Here is a 21,673-nt window from a genome sequence, read left to right as displayed (position 1 = left end):
GCTTAAAATATAGCTAATTGCACTACAAGTCAGCAAATTTAAACCAAAATTTGCTTTCTAGAATATAGATTTCTAATTGAAAATGCCAGTTTTTTTACATGTTTTGAGCTCAAAAGTGCGAAAATACTATATATTATAGCATTGTACCTATATATATATATAAGTATATATACATATTTATATAAAAGTGTACCAAAATATTTGGGTATTCCTAGGAATACAGGGGAATACCCCTAAATCCGCCCATGGAGAGAAAGAACAATTTTTTAGGGTCTCCGCAGTGGTTGCATTTTACCCGGTTTGATACATTTATTGCTGCTATAGAATCAAGTCCTATACATTGCGCAGTTGGATCGATGAAGGACCAGGTGTCATATATGGAACCGGCTCCGATCGAATAAAAAAAATAGATACTAAGTGATGGCTGAAGAATGAGCTACTATGTTCCTTTTTCTCTCCCTGCTCCCTCTCTCGAGTGATAGATTTTTATTCTCGTAGGTCCCATTTATAGATTCAAGGCTGATTCTATATATTGTGATCAATTTTAATAAGTGGTGTCAAATCATTATATAGAATTGGGGTTGAATCTATACATTGCGGATGCTCTACGACCCGCTCCCATGCATAGCACCTGGTTCTCTGTTTCTATCCTATAGGACCAATGCTCACAGTCTATCGATCCGGCTCCATGGAGTTTAGAACCGGGCAAGGATCGCCCACTAGGCGCTTAATTTTAGCATGAATATTTATATCTCCCAATGAATTTACCATGATAATATATTACATAACTACTAGTACTTATTCACTTCATAACGGTAATTCAAGTCGTTTTGGATAAGACTTGGATGAAATATTGAGAATATAAATCATGAATAAATTTTAAGTTGTTGAGTTTAGAAATATGAAAACCATGCATATGAATAGATTTGTCTTAAAAGTGCTTTCATAAAAATATATATGTCACTTTTTAATAAATATTTTTATAAAAATAAGAAGTCAAAGTTATGCTTTGAATTCTATGTCACTGTGTGAGACGACTTGAATTGCCAATATGGATGGAGTATTATGCATGTACTCCCTCCGTCTAGGAAAGAATGTAATTCTCATTTTTCGAGAAGTCAAATCGTTTAAACTTTGACTAAATTTATATAAAAATTACTATCATTCATGATATAATTTAAGTACCATTAAATTAGTTATAGAATATATTTTTATAATAGAATTTATTTGGAGACATAAATGTTATATTTACTATAAACTTGATTAAGTTTGAGTTACTTTGACTGACATAGATCCCATAATTGCATTTTTCCCTAGACAAAGAGAGTTTTTTTAAGATCAAATTGGTCAATCTTAACATTAAAATTTTTTGGAAGCTCAGTAACACATGCATGGGTTCAAACTTCAACTCCTGTACTCACTCCCTCCGTATGTATAAAGAAAGTTGTTTTAGATAAGATTTGAGTCAAACATTAAAAATATAAATTATGAAAAGTTATTGAATTTGAAAATATAAAAACTATATGAATAAATTTATCTTAAAAAATACTATATACTACTAAGACATATTTGTACGAACCTAGTCAAATCAAAATTAATGAATATTCGTGGCAAAATTGAAGTAGCCTACATTCTAGAAAAAGACAATATACGTACTACTAGACACAGCCCACGTTGCCTAGATGTGGTCATTAGATTTGTTCTTAATTATTCCGTCATTACTGACATCCGTATATGTTACGGCGCATCCGGTTCTCATAACATCTGCGAGATATTTTGACAGTGAACCTTCAAAAAAATTATATATTTTTCTCTGGATAATATCTACTTCTAAGATTGACTCCTTGATTGATGGGTCAAAGACTTCGATATTGACTATTTTTCCTAACTTCATCACGTATTTGGCATTTTTCAAAAACACATACACAAAAAGAGTTGTCTATTATGCTGATTAAAAACAAAAATTCTTGATGCATTTGTTCATGTACCTACTGTTGTAATGCTCAATATATATATATTATTAACAATAACTGGGCACTGTTTTTTTTTTAAAAAAAAACATAAAATAAAATTGCTCGGATCTTTAAATAGTCCATCTGATTGGCTAAATATTTCTTAATTATATTTTTCACTAGAATCACTCATGAACCGGTGGAAGAGCGAGGGCAAAGAATCCATTATATTATACCATCGCGACCCGATGAGCTAGCACCGGCCGACGACACTGTTCTCTGGTCTCGTGTCCGCGGATATGCGGCGGAGGATGACGACGCGCGTGTGGAGGTTTCTCAACGACTTATGGGCTACGGCACATCGTCAGGCAAATCGATCGAGACGACACGGGGAACTACTAGCGACGCCACGACGACGGCGGCGAGCGCACACAGCACAGCGCAGCAGCGCAGAAAGGAACGGAGCACCGGATGACCGGCTAACTTTTGGAGAATGTACGTTTAATTACTGAGGGTTTTGTTTAGGCCGTATAACCGTATTTAGTTGGCAAAGGAAAAAAAATTCACTGTAGCAGTTTTATTTGTTTATGGTAATTATTGTCCAACCATGGATTAGCTAGACTCAAAAGATTTGTCTCGTAAATTTCGACCAAACTGTGCAATTAGTTTTTATTTTTATTTATATTTAATACTCCAGGTATGCGTCTAAAGATTCGATGTGACGGGAAATCTTGAAAAATTTTGTGTTTTAGGGTGGAAGTAAACAAGGCCTTAGTTCATCCAAAAAACTAAAAACAAAAAACTTTTCAAGATTCCCCGTCACATTGAATCTTGTGGCATATCCGCATATGTATGGAGTATTAAATATAAATGAAAATAAAAACTAATTATATAATTTATCTGTATATCGCGAGACGAATCTTTTAAGTCTAGTTACTCTATGATTGAAAAATATTTGTCAAATAAAAATAAAGTACTACAGTATTAAAATAAAAAAAATAGATGTAAACGAGGCCTGAGATGGCTGCTTCGAGCTCGCCGTTCGGGTCGCCATGGCCATGGAGGAGCTGGCACGGGCAGGGACAAACAAACTGGCTATTCAGCCAACTGTTCCGATGGAAATGGATCAAGCTGTCAGCTGGGCCTGAACCAGAAACGGTCACAGTTATGACATTAGTTCAATTGATTGATGACACGCCATGGCATCTTCTAGCGGTTGCATTCTGCAATCAATCAAATCCAACGCTCACAAGTGGGCTAGTTGCAACAAGCTGTAATAATTATAGGTCGATGATCAGGACCTGTAGCAATCCATGCAAATGCCTAGGAGTATGTGGTTGGGTATTTATCAAACAGCTCAAAGTCGACTTCATTCGAGATGGAAAACTGTCTACTTGAACTTATCAGCTGAATCTGCTATCCATTCAGCAATATTTTTCTCTCATAATAGAACCAACAATATTTTCTGTCATAGTTTATCAACTAAGCTAACATACTCTGAATTTCCACCAACAAATCTTGGACCGTGTGCCCGTATCACTATACTGCTGCAGCCGCTACCATTTATATTTGAAAATACGTTGAAATGAATAGTTCTTTTTATCTTTTTCTAATATATAATTGTGAAAATTTCAGTTCACCAAATATTTTTCTATCCGGCAATAATAAAGAACCAGGTATTTTCTGTCTGGCAATAATAAAGCATCTGTCAATACCCAGGCAATCACGTTCATATTCCGTATCTTGTGTTAGAATAGCTTTTATCTAGCACGATACAAAATCCGATTCAAAATATATTGGGTTATATATGTGATCCGGAATCATAAGCTGCCAAATACATATTTTCCTCCTATACTATTCCTTTTTTTAGATAAGTCTGCAATCTAGAGTCCATCACGTCCATCACTATTTCTTTATTTTTCTAATACGATTGTTACATTTTTCCTTTTAGCACATCATGTCCGATCTTTTTGTGTAGATTTGTTTTTTTTCTTATGCTTCTACACGGAGTCCAGTTTTGTACCCTATTTCTTTTTCTATTTTACCGTGTCATATATATATTTTATCTCCTAAATATATGAAATAAATAATAACTGCAATCAACCTTTTTCATTGCTAAGTTGTTGATGTAGTTAAGACTAGCAAATATGTCCGTATGTTGTACAAGAAAAAACTACTAAACATATAGCAAACAATAATATAAATATTATATTTTTGTTAATTATGTTTTATTATTTTTATAAGACTTCATAACTAATTTATTTTATGATTACTATGGCACTGCATGTTGTTTGGAGCTCAGCCAACTACGTTGTTGTTATCCCCATGACCCATCTACCGTATAACGAGGTCGAGGCCACCATTACTAAGTGTGAAAGGCGAGTCAGATAGAAGTTAGAAATTGCTAACGACTCCCTTGCAACGTATGGACACTTTTGCTAGGCGGCAATTGGTCCCGTAAGGTGTGTTTGGATCTCTTGACTCCGTCTCCATGTGAGCAAATGGATCAATCAATGGTCTAATAATCAAATAGTTCAATAGTATAAAAATAAACTTATGATATATTTGTGAGCGAATATTTCTAAAAAGAATAAATTCTTTTATCAATGTTGTATTTTGTTTTGATACACCTAAGTTGGACATTATCTTATTATTGGGATGTCATGGCCATCATAAATAAAATATAGCTTTTAAATTTTATAAAAATGGTCAAACATAAATAGATATATCCTATTCTGTCGTTGTTTTCTATGAATATTTAGATTTCCTCCCGTTGCAATGCGCGGGCCTATTTGCTGGTATAAAATTAAATAGGAAAAAGTCTACATAACCCACTCAATTATCCAGTGTAGTCCACTTTATCCTCCTAATTATAAAACCGAATATTCTATCACCTGAACTTTCAAAACCGGTCAAATAACCCCCTTGTGTGGTTTTGAAGGGTGGTTTTGTCTTTTTCTTTTTTATTTATTTCCGCTGAATATTTGAAAATTTATAATAAATCATAAAAAAGCATAAAATAAAAAATCTAATTTTGTTGGACTCCCGATGAGTAGATCTACATAGTGAATATATAATATAGTATATTTTAGTGCAAAGTTTTTGCTATAGCTTTAAATCTATGTTTTTCTGTAAGTAATTAGAATAATTTATATATGTAGTTTCTAAGGTCCAATTGTGGTGAAAATTTTATGGTGGGCTTATTATTGTATGCTTGAACAATAGTAAAAATTTCATACTCATTAGATCACGTATAACTTAGTTATAGATAAAGCATAGATTTAACAAGAATTAAGCTAAATAAAACTATAACTAAGTTATATTTGATCCAATGGGTACAAATTTTTTACTATACTTTAACCATACAATAATTAGCTCATCAAAAAAAACTGCATATATGAATAATTCTAATTAATTACAGAAAAACATAGATTTAAAGCTATAGCAAAAACTTTGTACTAAAGCATATCAAATTATATGTTCACTGTGTAGATCTACACATGCAGAGTCCAACAAAATTAGTTTTTTTCATTTTATGTTTTTTCTATGATTTTTCAAAGATTCAACGAAAATAAATAAAAAAGCAAAAGACAAAACCACCCTCCAAAACCGATCAAGGGGTTTAATTGACTGGTTTTGAAAAGTTCAGGGGGTAGAATATCTGGTTTTATAGTTCGGAGGATAAAGTAGTCCACCCCAGATAGTTTGGGGGGGGGTTATATAGACTTTTTCCAAATAAAATAGGAACTGCATTCCACGTTGAACTATGCTCTATGATGTACGGTATATGACTACGTTTTTGAAGGAAAACAACGTCACTACAGTTTAGGCGTGTTTTTTTTTTCCAAAGCCTTTTTTTGGGCCAACGCCGGCCCAGCATGAGCCCTACCGTGGGCCGTCTATATTCGAAGAAGCCCGAAAACGTCCACAATGTCCATTTTTTTTTCCTCTTTCAAAAAAAAAGGTCCATTTTTTTCCGTTGCTTCGTCAGCACAAAGATGCTAGTACACGAGAGGCGGAGAGGGAGATTCGGCGGCAGTTCCGTCCCAGATTCTCACCGCGCCGCCTTTCGACTACCCTCGGCTGGACGCCATAGGCTAGGCCCCAACTCCCTCGGCGACCCGCTCCTCGTCTTCGCCGCGCGCTCCCTGCCGCCGACAGTGTTTCCGGCGACGGCGTCCCCGCGTGGTGGGTGGGTATGTGCCCTCTTCCGCCCTCGCAACGGCGCCTTCTCGATCGCGCTAGCTAACTGTAGAATACGATCTAACCTCTGCAGCCTGCACGTCGAAGATCCATCGATCGTGTATCCAGCATGTCCTCGCCGGAGCCACGCGACACACAGCAACGTCGCAGGCTTCCCGCCGCGCCCGCCACTCCCGCCGCCGCGGGCGCTCTGCCCTTGGACGCGCTGTGCGAGATCCTGCTGCGTCTCCGGGGCAAGCAGCTCTGCCGGCTGCGGACCGTGTGCCGGGCGTGGCGGACCCTCCTCACCGCGCCGTGGTTCGCCGCCGCCCACGCCGCGCGCCGCCGGGAGCCGTACGTCGTGGCGTCCTACGTCGACCACGTGGACCTGGACCGCGACAGCCTCGTCGACGTCCTGGACATGTCGTCGGGGCAGATCGTCAGGCACGTGGCGGCGGGGCACGCGAGCGACGTGGTCGTGAGCGTCGCGGCGTGCTCCGGTTCGGCCGGTCTCGTCTGCGTCGTCAAGACGATCGACGGCGGCAGCTTCCGGTTGCTCGACCCGGTCACCGGCGCCGTGCACCACTTGTCAGGCGAGCTTGCACGGGACCACGCGGCGCGCGGGTTCAGCCTGCGCGACTATGGGGAGCCCGTGTTCATGTTTGGGCAGGTCGCCGGAACAGGCGAACTCAAGGTGCTGCGGATGCTTCCCTTTCGACGACGGTGTGGCGGCGGCGGCGGCGGCGGTGACCGTGACGACCTGTTCGAGGTCTGCACCCTCAGCAGAAGTGCACGGTGGAGGGGAATGCATGGACCTCCGAGGTCTTTCGTGTGGAATGAATGGACCAGGGTGGTGGTCGGTGGGGTGGTCTACTGCTTGAGCGTGGCGGCGTATTTCGCCGTCGTGAATCGCCGTGCCGATGAGCGAGGATGGATAGTCCGGTTCGATCTCGAGGCGGAGCAATGGAGGCCGAGCGTCAAGGGACCCAGAGGCCTCGTTCATGGCGGCCGGCACAATTTGTATGTTACATTGGCCAACCTGAATGGTTCCTTGGTCATTGTTCAGGAGTCAAGCCGCGTCATGGACCTGTGGTTCCTGAAGGATTCTGAGGAAGACCTTTGGGTCAAACAGTACAGTGTGCAGATTGAGCGTTCTGGACACATTTCGCCGATGCATCCTTTGTTGGTGTTAGAGGACGGCAGGATTGTCACGGTTATTAGATCCATGGGATTGCTGCAGATTTATGACCCAAGAACAAGTACATTCGCGAGTTTGATGATGCTAAGGCATTCCTCTCGAATTAGTGTGCATACTGGAAGCTTCTTGAGCCTACATCATGGTGAGAACTAATGAGGTTAGTAACTCAGTATTGCCATGCTTGCATTGTACTCTTTTTTTTTTTTGGTTTTTTACTTAGATGGCATCAATAATGATTGGTATGCAATTTTTTTGTTGTCTTATATGGGTATATATACGTGCATTTATTAATTTTATGGTGGGAAGGAAGTTGTGTACCAATAATTTATAAGTACATAACTAATAATGTAGTTAAGTCCAGTCTCGATCCATGAAGTATTATTATCAACTGTTGTATTATTTCTAATGTCAGAAGTGTCATTCTCTACCTTCAGCTTGTGAGTTAGCACTCGATGAAGCATTGGCCTACACATAAGAGGTTGTAATTTGTTATGCAAATCAATTGTCCAATGGTTTTGAAAGTTTTGCAATCACTTACATCCAGAGGCAAAGAAAAACTATTTCTATGCAAGTGAAAGAACAAATTCTTATGTGACAATGCTTCATACCTTCCATTGTACATTTGCCATTGATTGCATGTTCTTGCCTCTAGCATACAACATGCAACCATCAAAAGAGATATAGAGTTTAATATTATGAAAACCAACCTCTAACAACAAATCAATAACTATAGGAAAAAAAGACTAGAACTTCTCATAGGGAAAACTTATGGCGGTTACATAAAAATGGAGTGTTCTCTGTTAAGTCAATGTACAACTTTCTTGTCAATAATGGGTTAAAGTGTCGCAGAAAATTTGGCGTATGGAGGTGCCACTAAAGATTAAGATTTTCTTGTGGTATTTAAAAGAAAGTATGTTGCTAGTTATATGAGTTGTTTGGGACTAAGGGCTCATTTGGTTGGGGTAACTGAAAGTAGAGAATGGGAGTTCAGAGACAAGAGTTTTGAAATCTTTTGTTTGTTTTGAGGGAATGGGAGTTTTAGTCGGAAGGGAAAGGGGAATTTAGAGCGCCAACTTCCACTAATCAATTCCCTACAGGAGGGATGGTAATTGGGTGAGAATTGTATTCTTAAATAAAAGAAAAATAGATCTTCACCGTCCATCATGATTTGTGGTTTTATTCCCCCCCTCAAAACCCCCATACCAAACACACCCTAATTCCTACCTTAATTTCCTCTATCAACTCCGACCACTAATTCCTATCCTCTTCCCATGTAATTGCCAAACACACCCTAAAGGATTGAAATGGATGGCTGGCCTAATTGTTTATCAACTAACAGTGTATTTTCGGTTCATATACATGCTCTTACTATCATTATGAATTAGTTATTAGCGTTGTGTTTAGTGAAGTTATACTTGAAACAGACAAATTACTAACTTCTGTTGAGTTTTGAATGGACGCTTGTATAGTTAGTAACTTAATATACTAGTAAATAACTCACTGACTAGCTCTGAGTTCAGTATGGTTCTTAACATAATTTTCCTCGTGAATTGTAGTAGTTCCTCTATTTATTTCACTTTTCAATTTAGACAAGGGATGTAAGTGTGACACTAGTAATCTTCTGATCTTCTCCCTTTCCTTGCTAACTGGCATTTGCCTGATACAAAAGCAAGTTCCTGTTGTGACATGACTAGAACACAGTGAATTGATTCAGGTTGTTTAATGGTACCTTTTTCGCTAATTGTCTCTTGACGCTTTTGTGGTATTAATTTTACTTGTGTAATTGATTGTTCCATAGCTTGTTTTGTTGAATAAGCATGTACTAAACACTACATGTTGGTTTGTTGCAGGAGGCTCCAAGGTAAATACTCAATGCTACTAGTAGGAGGTGGCCATGGTGTGAGTATAAGAAGAGGACTTATCATTCTATTTTATCCGACATCAGCATGACGTTACCTACGTATTGGATTTTGAGAATAAGCCTTGTCAGTTTTGTTTATTTGTTGCTTTGACAACATAGAATATTATGTTTTCCAACTAGTTACATAATATTAATTATGCTTTGGATTAATGCACTTTGGGTATTTTTGTAATTTATGTTATGGATCTAGGAACCATTTTCATGTTTAAATATGATATTAGCACTAGGTAGCATACCCGTGCGTTGCTACGGGACAAGTAAAGTTGTATACTAAAAACACACAGAACGTACGATAAGATAACAATACTATGAAATTAAATACCAACATTAAAGTGACACTTAATCAAAAAAGTAAAATTCATAAAGTTAACATAGTCAAGGAGAGCCCGGCGTCGCAGGCTCACAAACTATATTGTACAGACCTTTCCGTGATGCGGCTAAGATGGTGTTTTATATCAGCAGGATGAATTATCTGATATCCATTTTTTCATATGCCAATAAATCCATAAATAAATTTTACCCTATCTTCATACCATCATTACAAGTTCGAGTACATATATAAATAGTATTTGTCCGTATGTTGATACGGTGAAAGCCCTAGTTTGGTTTTGGATAATTGATGAAACCTATGTGTACTAACTTTTTTCATGAGTGAAATAAAAAGATAGGTTGGTACACACCAAGTGATGGAGCTAGATGATGGTCATTGTGATGGAGATGACCAAAAGGTGACATTCAAGTGCTCCAACTTGGAAAAGAAGAAAGAGAAAACAAAATGGGCTCAAGGCAAAGGTATTTTTAATAGGGCCATTTTGTTTTGCCACTCAAGACACTTAGAGGGTGTGGGTGGATTTAGGATAGATAACCGTACTATAAAGAGGGGAAATCTTTAATTGCAATGGTTATCTAGTGCCACTAAGTGTGAGTCTCTTTTGCATATGCATTGCGCTTAGTGACGTGGTGAGAATACTTGAGAAAGCCCTAAAAATTATTTGTGAAAATGCTAACTTAAGTGCTCAATTGTTTTTGGTACTTCGTGGGAAAGTTAGCAACTTAAAAAGAGGTTTTGAGATGGAAAACCGAGCTAGTAGTCATGCCCAAACAGCAAGGGGTCGATCGGATTTATTCACTGCCCTACCTGGATATTCTAGTGTTTGTGCTTGCAACAGAGAGGGGTCGATCGGAATTATTTCCTACCCGCACTGGAAATTCTCCGATACTTTAGTTCACCCACGCCAACGGTCAAAAGCGTGTGCGCCTGGAATTATTTCCTACCCGCACTGGAATTTCTCGCGAGTTTGGGCTGCTGCAACGGTCGGATGAGTGGCTGGCAGAGGATAAGGTCGGGTTTCACCCCTTCCTTTCTTCCTCCTCAATCCATTCCCCATTCTTGCTCTCTTGAAGAACTCCAAGAAAAGAAAAGCTCTCTCCTCCTCCTCTCTCACCCCCAAGGATTTTTGCTCCATTCTAGTGAGAGAGTAAGCTCTAGAGATCGATTTGAGAGCTCCAAGAGGATCTCCTCCCTCTCCTCTCCATTCCCATGGTTGGTTCTCTTTGGTGAGAGGAGTTGAGAAAACCCTAGTGTTCATGCATTTGTGATTCATATTTGTGGCACTAGGTTGTGATTGCAATTGTGGATTTCTTATTACTCTTGGTGATTGCCGTCACCTAGACGGTTGTGGATTTGTTGATTGGTGAGGGGATTTGGTGATTGTGTCTGCCCCCAATCAAGGTGATATTTGTGAGGGGTTCTTGGGCTTATTCCCCGGCGGAGTGCCAAAAGCCACTCTAGTGGATTGCGCGTGTCTTTGAACTACCTCACTTGTGGTAGGTCCTTGCGGTGCTTGTGGTGAGCTTGGGTGTGGAATCCCAATTAACCGCCGGACCACGAAGTGTTGGTCGACACAACGGGGACTAGCGTGTCGGCAAGCACGTGAACCTCGGGAGAAAAATACAAGTGTCAATATTGTGATTGGTATTCTCCCGGTGAATATATTGATATACATTGTGATTGGTTCATCCTCTACATATCGGTATAATTATCACTCACCTCTTTACTTTCTTGCAAATTAGTTGTAACTAGTAGTTCCTAGTTTTGGCTAGTAGTAACTAGTTGTAGAGATTAGTGACTTAGTCATTGCTTGTGCCTAGTGATTATAACAACTAGAATTTTTATATAGGTGACTTGCAACTCTTGTAGAGCTAGAGCAAATTTGCTTTACGCCTTTTGTTATATTAATCCTTTGCTCTAGTGCCTTGTAGATTTTTTAAATAGGCTATTCACCCCCCTCTAGCCATATTAGGACCTTTCAAGTGGTATCGGAGCCGTGGTCACCGTTTAGTGAAGGCTTAACAACCTCGGTGTGCAAATTATGGCTCATGTTGTGTTCAACCATGTTGGGGGCAAACCACCAATGTTTGATGGCACCACATCTTTTGATCAATGGAAGAGAAAGATGAAGATGCACCTTGGTACCATTCATACCAAAGTGTGGAATGTGACCAATAATGACTTTGTTATCCTTGATCCCGATAATCTCACTGACAAGGATGAAATCAACCAACAATGCAATAATGCCGCTCTAAATGCCATATATCAAGGGATTGATTCAAAAGTGTTTGAACAAATCAAAGATCTTGAGAAAGCAAGTGAAGTGTGGCAAAGATTGATTGAGATATATGAGGGCAACCAAAATGTCAAGAGTGCCAAGTTGTACATGCTCAAGGACAAGCTATTCAACTTCAAGATGGAAAAAGATGAGTCCATTCCTGAAATGTTCTATAGACTCCAAGTGATAGTCAATGATCTTAAGAACCTTGGAGAGAAAGTGAAGGACGAGGACTTCTCACATAAGTTCCTCATGTGCTTGCCAAAGAGATTCTCTACTTTGAGAAGAATGATCTTTAGAGAAGGATTGAGCAAGGTGACTCCAAATGAAGTGCTTGGTGACATAATGACCGATGCTCAATACAATGATGATCTTAGTGAAGGAGAAGAGGACAAGAGGGAAAAGAATGACAAGAAAGAGAAGAGTATGGCATTCAAGGCTTCATCCTCCTCCAAGAGCAAGAAAGAAGAGTCAAGTGAGAAGAAATGGATAGTGATGATGAGGCTATGGCACTTCTAGTCCGCAAGATGGGTAAGTTCATGAAGAAGAAGGGCTATGGTGCAAGAAAGAGAAGAGACTTCACCAAAGGCAATGGCAATGGAAGACTTTGCTTCAAATGCAAGAGCCCCGATCATGTGGTGGCAAATTGTCCACATCTTGATGATGATGATGATGACAACAACAAGAAGAAGGAAAAGAATGAGAGGAAGGAGAAGAAGTCCAAGAAGATGAGCTTCAAGAAGAACAAGAAGGGTGGTGGCTATATTGTCACGTGGGATAGTGATGCCGATGATGATGAAGTTAGTGATGATGAGAAGGAGTTGGAGGCCATGAAGAAGGCTTTCGGTGGTGCTGCTATTTCCAACAAACAATCTCTCTTTGATGATGCTACATCAACATGCCTCATGGCTAAGGCCACCAAGGTAACATATAATGATGATGCATGTGATGATGATGACTCTTGTAGTGATGATGATGAGGACCCTTCCAAGGAGGAGCTCATGGACATGTGTGAGCAACTAAATGAAGGCTTCCAAAAGAAGAGAAAGGAGTGTAAGGGCTTACTCAAGAAAGTCCAAGATCTTGAGAAGTCCCTTAGGGAGCTCCAAGCGTCTCATGAGTGTCTAAAGGAAGACCATGAGGAACTTGAGAATGCTCACACCAAGCTTGCAAAAGCTCACTCTATTCTTCTTGATCAAGCAAAGGTGGAGGACGTGAAGGAGACAAGAAGCATTGGACTAACTTGTGATATTGTAGATGAATCTTTTTATAAACCTATTGTTATATCACAAGCTAACCCTTCTTGTAGCTCTTCATCCACCACAACCGACTCAAGCTCAAGTATGAGTGATGGTTTCACTTGTGATGCATCCCTCATGATTGAGAATGAGACCCTCAAGAGGGAGGTGGATGAGCTTACTCACGCTCTAGGCAAGGCTTATGGCGGTGAGGCCCGCTTGCTTAAGTGCTTGGGTAGCCAACGCTTTTCTCTCAACAAAGAGGGATTAGGCTACACCCCCAAGGAAGGCAAGACGGCCTTTGCAACTCACAAGCCTAGCTTTGTGAAGAGTAATGGTCGTTATTGCAATAGATGCAAGCAAGTTGGGCACCTAGAGCTTAATTGCAATAAAATGAACAAGAACAAGAAAAATGCTAATGTATCTTACATTTCTTTTGATTCTTGTTATGTGCTTACCAAGGGTGAGAAGGGTGTGCATGCTAAGTTTGTTGGTACATCAATTGTGGGTCCAAAGAAGAAGGCCATTTGGGTACCAAAAGGCTTAGTCACTAACCTCCAAGGACCCAAACAAGTATGGGTACCTAAGAAACATTGATTTGTTTTGTAGGTAAATTACAAAGCCGGAGGAAGGCATTGGATTCTTGATAGTGGGTGCACTCAACACATGACCGGTGAATCAAAAATGTTCCAAGAAATCAAGCCAAATGATGGTGGTGTAAGGAGTATCACATTTGGTGACAATAGTAGAGGTGATGTGATTGGTCTTGGAAAGATTGCAATTTCAAATGATATGTCCATTTCCAGTGTGATGCTAGTGGAGAGCTTGAACTTCAATTTGCTATCAATTGCTCAATTGTGTGATCTTGGCTACAAGTGTATATTTGGTGTTGATGATGTTGAAGTGGTTAGTGTTGATGAATCAAATGTTGCTTTCAAGGGGTTTAGATATGGCAATCTCTATCTTGTTGATTTCAACACAAGTGAAGCTCAATTGTCAACATGCTTGCTCTCGAAATCAAGCATGGGTTGGCTATGGTATAGAAGGCTTGGTCATGTTGGAATGAAGCAACTCAACAAGTTAGTGAAGCATGATCTAGTTAGAGGCTTGAAGGACGTCACATTTGAGAAGGATAAACTTTGTAGTGCATGTCAAGTCGGAAAGCAAGTTGGCAACACTCATCCAAAGAAGAGCATCGTGAGTACTTGTAAGCCATTTGAGCTGATGCATATGGATTTGTTTGGGCCAACAATATACACTAGCATTGGAGGCCACAAATATGGATTTGTGATTGTGGATGATTTCACTAGATACACTTGGGTGGCATTTCTTAGTGACAAGAGTGATGCATATGACATTTTCAAGTTATTCATCAAAAGAATGCAAAATGAGTATGAGACCACAATCAAGAAAGTGAGAAGTGACAATGGAAGTGAGTTTAAGAATACAAGAGTTGATGAGCTATGTGATGAGTTAGGAATCAAGCATCAATTCTCAGCCAAGTATACACCACAATCCAATGGGCTAGTCGAAAGGAAAAATAGAACTTTAATTGATATGGCAAGATCAATGCTAAATGAGTATAATGTGAGTCATTCATTTTGGGCCGAAGCAATCAACACGGCATGCTTCTATAGCAATAGACTCTATTGTCATCCATTCCTAGAGAAGACACCTTATGAGATATTAAATGGAAGAAAGCCCAACATATCATACTTCCGAGTATTTGGATGCAAATGCTACATATTGAGAAAGGGCACTCGATTGAGCAAGTTTGACAAGAAAGTTGATGAAGGCTTCTTGCTTGGTTACTCCACTTCAAGCAAAGCATATAGAGTATGGAATTTGGGAAGTGGTCAACTTGAGGAAGTGCATGATGTTGAATTTGATGAAACTCAAGGCTCTCAAGATGAAGAAGAGAACTTGGATGATGTGAGAGGCACACAATTGGCCGATGCAATGAAGAGAATGGAAATTGATGATATTAGGCCAAGAGAGGTAATTGATGTTGAAGATGACAAAGATCAAGTGCTTCCTACCTCTAATGTGCAAGCTAGTGGGTCTCATGACCAAAATCAAGCTAGTTCATCATCTCAAGTGCAAGATCAACAACATGAAGCTAGTACACCATCCCAATCAAATGATCAACCAAGTGCAAGCAATCAAGTGCAAATACTCCAACCAACAAATATTGCAAGAGATCATCCATTGGATCATATCATTGGGGATATATCAAGAGGTGTGCAAACTAGATCAAGATTGGCATCATTTTGTGAACATTTCTCGTTTGTATCATCCATTGAACCAAAGAAGATAGAAGAAGCATTGAGAGATGTTGATTGGGTAAATGTTATGCATGAAGAGCTAAACAATTTTACTAGAAATCAAGTATGGGAGTTAGTAGAGAGGCCTAAGGATCATAATGTGATTGGAACCAAATGGGTCTTTCGAAACAAACAAGATCAAGATGGGATAGTGATAAGGAACAAAGCAAGATTGGTAGCACAAGGATACACACAAATTGAAGGTCTTGACTTTGGTGAAACATATGCCCCGGTTGCTAGATTGGAAGCAATTAGGATCTTGTTAGCCTATGCTTGTGCTCACAACATCAAGTTATATCAAATGGATGTGAAGAGTGCATTCTTGAATGGGTACATAAATGAGTTGGTTTATGTTGAGCAACCTCCCGGTTTTGAAGATGACAAGAAGCCCAACCATGTTTACAAGTTAAAGAAAGCTTTGTATGGTTTAAAACAAGCACCTAGAGCATGGTATGAGAGGTTAAGGGATTTCTTACTCTCCAAAGGGTTTATTATGGGTAAGGTTGACACCACTCTCTTCACTAAAAAGATAGGCAATGACTTGTTTGTGTTGCAAATCTATGTTGATGACATTATATTTGGATCAACCAATCAAGAATTTTGTAAAGAATTTGGAAATATGATGGCAAATGAGTTTGAGATGTCCATGATTGGAGAGCTTAGTTACTTCCTTGGTCTTCAAATCAAGCAAATGAAGAATGGCACATTTGTAAGTCAAGGAAAGTACATAAAAGACATGCTCAAGAAGTTTGGCATGGATGATGCAAAGTCAATTAGCACACCTATGGGAACTAATGGAAACTTGGATAGTGATGCTAGTGGCAACATGGTGGATCAAAAGTTGTATCGGTCTATGATTGGAAGCCTACTCTATGTGACTGCATCAAGGCCGGACGTGATGTTTAGTGTATGCATGTGTGCTAGATTTCAAGCCTCACCAAGAGAAAGTCATTTGAAGGCAACAAAAAGAATATTGAGGTACTTGAAACATACACAAAATGTTGGATTGTGGTATCCCAAAGGAGCAAATTTTGAGTTGATTGGTTATTCTGACTCTGATTATGCGGGATGTAAAGTTGAGAGAAAGAGCACATCAGGCACATGTCAATTATTGGGAAGATCACTTGTATCTTGGTCATCAAAGAAGCAAAATAGTGTAGCACTTTCAACTGCCGAAGCAGAGTATATTTCAGCTGGTAGTTGTTGTGCTCAATTACTTTGGATGAAGGCTACTTTAAATGATTTTGGAATCAAATTCAAACAAGTGCCATTGCTATGTGATAATGAGAGTGCAGTGAAGCTCACTAACAACCCAGTTCAACATTCAAGAACAAAGCATATAGATGTCCGCCATCACTTCATAAGAGATCACCAACAAAAAGGGGACATTTGTATTGAAAGTATAGGCACCGATGATCAACTTGCTGATATATTCACCAAGCCACTTGATGAGAAGAGGTTTTGCAAGCTGAGAAATGAATTGAACATACTTGACTTCTCAAATATGTGTTGATGCACCACCACAATATGACATGCCTCACCTTCGAGCAAAGCAAGGTAAAATTGTTTGACATGTCATCCATCCCTTGCTAAGGACTTGTTTAGTGCATCTAGTCATTCCTCACATGTCCTAGGCTCATTTATGAAAATAAAATGAATTTTATGATTGTATGGTACCACTATTGCTTCTATGTTTGAAATGATCTAGTGGTAGCATATGACATGTTTGTGGGCTTGCAATCCTAGTGTTTGATCTAGAAAATAAGCTATAAGTGTTTAACTCAACATTGTCAAGATAACCCTTGAAATGAGGTGTGAAAAAGCTTGCCATTGGATCAAACCGAGTTGAATATCTTAGGCATGTAATCTAGATTGAACCAAATTTGGGAAACTAATCCTCACATATCATGGTTTCACACAACCTATCTAAAATTTGAGCTCACCTTTTGTGGTCATCGATGACAAAGGGGGAGAAGTAATTCACAAAGATAGGTTTTGCTAAAAGAAGAGGATCAATTTTTTTAAAAAGCACACAAGTAGGGGGAGCAAGATCATAAATTTGTATGTTGCATTTGGATGTGCATTACATATGCTTGTTTGCATAGCACAATTTTTTTTTCTCTCCGATACATGCTTGTGTGGTGTTTGCTAGTTGTAAAATTGATTGATGAAATAAATTACTAGCATGCATAGGATGTTAGTTAGATGCTCCTTGCATGTTTCGTTTTTACAAGTGGTACTAGATCCTTGTTTATAATGTTGATCTCACGAGGTATCTAGTGTTTATGTTTGCAAGTGCTATCTAACTAACCATGGTGCTAAGGATGGTGTTCAAATGGCAACTCCGATTGGTATCGCGCTTCAAAGGTCCATTCTTTACGCCTTAGCATCTTTTGGTAGCCATTGTCTCCTATGCCTCCTATCTAAAGCATATGTGCAAGCTTTCAAATCCAAACTCTTAGCACATATGTAGGGGGAGCCAATGCTACCAATTCGAGTTTATGAAACTTGTCCATACCCTTTACACATGGTAAAATGCTTGGGCCAGCAACATGAACCTAAAAGGTTTTATTGAATATCTTTGTGAAGAGGTTGTCATCAATTATCAAAAAGGGAGAGATTGAAAGCTCTAGTTTGGTTTTGGATAATTGATGAAACCTATGTGTACTAACCTTTTTCATGAGTGAAATAAAAAGATAGGTTGGTACACACCAAGTGATGGAGCTAGATGATGGTCATGGTGATGGAGATGACCAAAAGGTGACATTCAAGTGCTCCAACTTGGAAAAGAAGAAAGAGAAAACAAAATGGGCTCAAGGCAAAGGTATTTTTAATAGGGCCATTTTGTTTTGCCACTCAAGACACTTAGAGGGTGTGGGTGGATTTAGGATAGATAACCGTACTATAAAGAGGGGAAATCTTTAATTGCAATGGTTATCTAGTGCCACTAAGTGTGAGTCTCTTTTGCATATGCATTGCGCTTAGTGACGTGGTGAGAATACTTGAGAAAGCCCTAAAAATTTTATTTGTGAAAATGCTAACTTAAGTGCTCAATTGTTTTTGGTACTTCGTGGGAAAGTTAGCAACTTAAAAAGGGGTTTTGAGATGGAAAACCGAGCTAGTAGTCATGCCCAAACAGCAAGGGGTCAATCGGATTTATTCACTGTCCTACCTGGATATTCTAGTGTTTGTGCTTGCAACAGAGAGGGGTCGATCGGAATTATTTCCTACCCGCACTGGAAATTCTCCGGTACTTTAGTTCACCCACGCCAACGGTCAAAAGCGTGTGCGACTGGAATTATTTCCTACCCGCACTGGAATTTCTCGCGAGTTTGGGCTGCTGCAACGGTCGGATGAGTGGCTGGCAGAGGATAAGGTCGGGTTTCACCCCTTCCTTTCTTCCTCCTCAATCCATTCCCCATTCTTGCTCTCTTGAAGAACTCCAAGAAAAGAAAAGCTCTCTCCTCCTCCTCTCTTACCCCCAAGGATTTGTGCTCCATTCTAGTGAGAGAGTAAGCTCTAGAGATCGATTTGAGAGCTCCAAGAGGATCTCCTCCCTCTCCTCTCCATTCCCATGGTTGGTTCTCTTTGGTGAGAGGAGTTGAGGAAACCCTAGTGTTCATGCATTTGTGATTCATATTTGTGGCACTAGGTTGTGATTGCAATTGTGGATTTCTTATTACTCTTGGTGATTGCCGTCACCTAGACGGTTGTGGATTTGTTGAGGGGATTTGGTGATTGTGTCCGCCCCCAATCAAGGTGATATTTGTGAGGGGTTCTTGGGCTTATTCCCCGGCGGAGTGCCAAAAGCCACTCTAGTGGATTGCGCGTGTCTTTGAGCTACCTCACTTGTGGTAGGTCCTTGCGGTGCTTGTGGTGAGCTTGGGTGTGGAATCCCAATTAACCGCCGGACCACGAAGTGTTGGTCGACACAACAGGGACTAGCGTGTCGGCAAGCACGTGAACCTCGGGAGAAAAATACAAGTGTCAATATTGTGATTGGTATTCTCCCGGTGAATATATTGATATACATTGCGATTGGTTCATCCTCTACATATCGGTATAATTATCACTCACCTCTTTACTTTCTTGCAAATTAGTTGTAACTAGTAGTTCCTAGTTTTGGCTAGTAGTAACTAGTTGTAACTAGTTGTAGAGATTAGTGACTTAGTCATTGCTTGTGCCTAGTGATTATAACAACTAGAATTTTTATATAGGTGGCTTGCAACTCTTGTAGAGCTAGAGCAAATTTGCTTTACGCCTTTTGTTATATTAATCCTTTGCTCTAGTGCCTTGTAGATTTTTTAAATAGGCCATTCACCCCCCCTCTAGCCATATTAGGACCTTTCATACAGGAGTTTCAAAATTCTAAGTTGCCATTATATCATCAATGCTCAAATTCACCCACACATCTAAGTGATCATTCATGGAACAAGCAAAAAATTCTAAACTTAGCATGAAATAAATTGACCTCCAATAAATCAGAAAAATTAATTATCTACTAGAATACTATTGTTTTACACCAAAGTTTAAAATGCTACACTAATAAGTAAAAGGAAAATGCTCAAGTACAGCATCCTTCCCTGAAAGTTAGCACTCATGTTTGTGGCTGCCGAGTCCTGGCTTTAAAGTGGCAGAAGAATTCCTGTTGGTGGCCTAAGCAAAAAAAAAAGAGTTTGAATCAATATAAAATTGGACGAAGACATATCTTCTATGTCAGTTGGTGCTAGGTTTAAATTAATGATCAAAGCATTTTAACCTTTTTTTTAGTACAGGGTGAGGGACCTGGTTGGGTTCTTTTGGATGCGAATGGCTGGTCGAAAGGAAGCAAGAGCTTATTCTAATGCCTCGTAGGCCTGTATTTTCAGGAGTTATGGACACATATATGATATAAACATGACCTACGAATAATCCAATTTGTACCCTTGCACATGACTAATCTAAATCGAACTTAGAAGTAATCCAAGCAATTCTAACATGGCATTCCATCATTTTTTACTACATTATTAAAGAAAATACCTTCCAGATCAAGGTTGAAGAAATTAAAATTGAAAATAGGTTATATTAACAACTGCCCACCTCTTGAAAAGTCCTGCAAATACAAATTGGCATCAATAAATGAAATGCCGCAAACCCTCCATCCAAAATCAAGGAACGGAAGCACATGCAAGTTTAACCAAAGATCAACGTGATACCCAGATTGGATGAATCATGTGTCCAATAAATCAAGGTGCGTGCTGACAGCAAATGGAAGTTGCTATACATTTCCTACCTTCTCTCATTTCCTGCAAGAGAAAGCCAGAAAAGTATTTCATTTTCCATTAACTTGCGAGTATGTATCGATAAATCTCTATAGAATCCTGAACATGAGTAATTGTCAGAAAACATTCAAGCAAATGGCACTAAAAAATCCTACATAGGAGTGCTTGTCAGAAAACATTCAAGCACAGAATGGCACTAAAAAAAACAGTCAACATTTTACTACTCCTATATGGTTATGGTGCTCATAAGTTAGTAGTAAAATTAATAATCTCTAAACTACAAACCATCTTTTATGAAAAAATACAGTCTCATGTACTGGGATGAGAGGAAGAGCTGTTACCAATAGATCCCAAGGTTTCAAAGGTGCTCACCCAGATAAAACAAGCACATTGTGTGCAGATTAAATTGAAATCCCATTAGAATAAACCATGTATATTAATTATAGTTTTCCACAATAGCTGAATTGTTGCTGCATACCACATATAGGTAGCAATTTGGAGCAGCATAGCTCAACTATAGCAAGTTGTATAATATGTGTCACCTCATGACCGTGCAAGAATCAACAATCAATACAGGAAAACTCTTTTTTTGCAACCATGGATGTTGAGATTGGCTGTAGTATAATTGAAAGGCTTAATTTTGAATTTAAACAACTTTCCAGAAAATTATCTCTTTCATGTTATAGATACGTGCATACCTGACACACTGTCACTCACCTTTTACAGCTAAATACTGATCGCCTGAGTTTCTAAATGTATGAAATGCAGCACAAACATAGCAAGATATAAAAATAGTTATTGTGCTCGACCACCTAAATATGCCCATACTTTTTCCCTTTTGAACTAAAGCGGTGACTGAGCACATTGTTGTCACTGGATCAATTTCTTTATCTTTGTGGCAAAACACCATTTTGCTCCTCTTTTTTTTCTGCATATTTTAATTTGAAACATTTTAACGCCATCATCTCTAGTAAAGACAGTTCCATCG

The sequence above is a fragment of the Sorghum bicolor genome, chromosome 2 (assembly GCF_000003195.3).
Source record: "Sorghum bicolor cultivar BTx623 chromosome 2, Sorghum_bicolor_NCBIv3, whole genome shotgun sequence".
In the NCBI taxonomy this organism is placed as follows: domain Eukaryota; kingdom Viridiplantae; phylum Streptophyta; class Magnoliopsida; order Poales; family Poaceae; genus Sorghum; species Sorghum bicolor.
Note: the sequence above shows the minus strand (reverse complement) of the source record.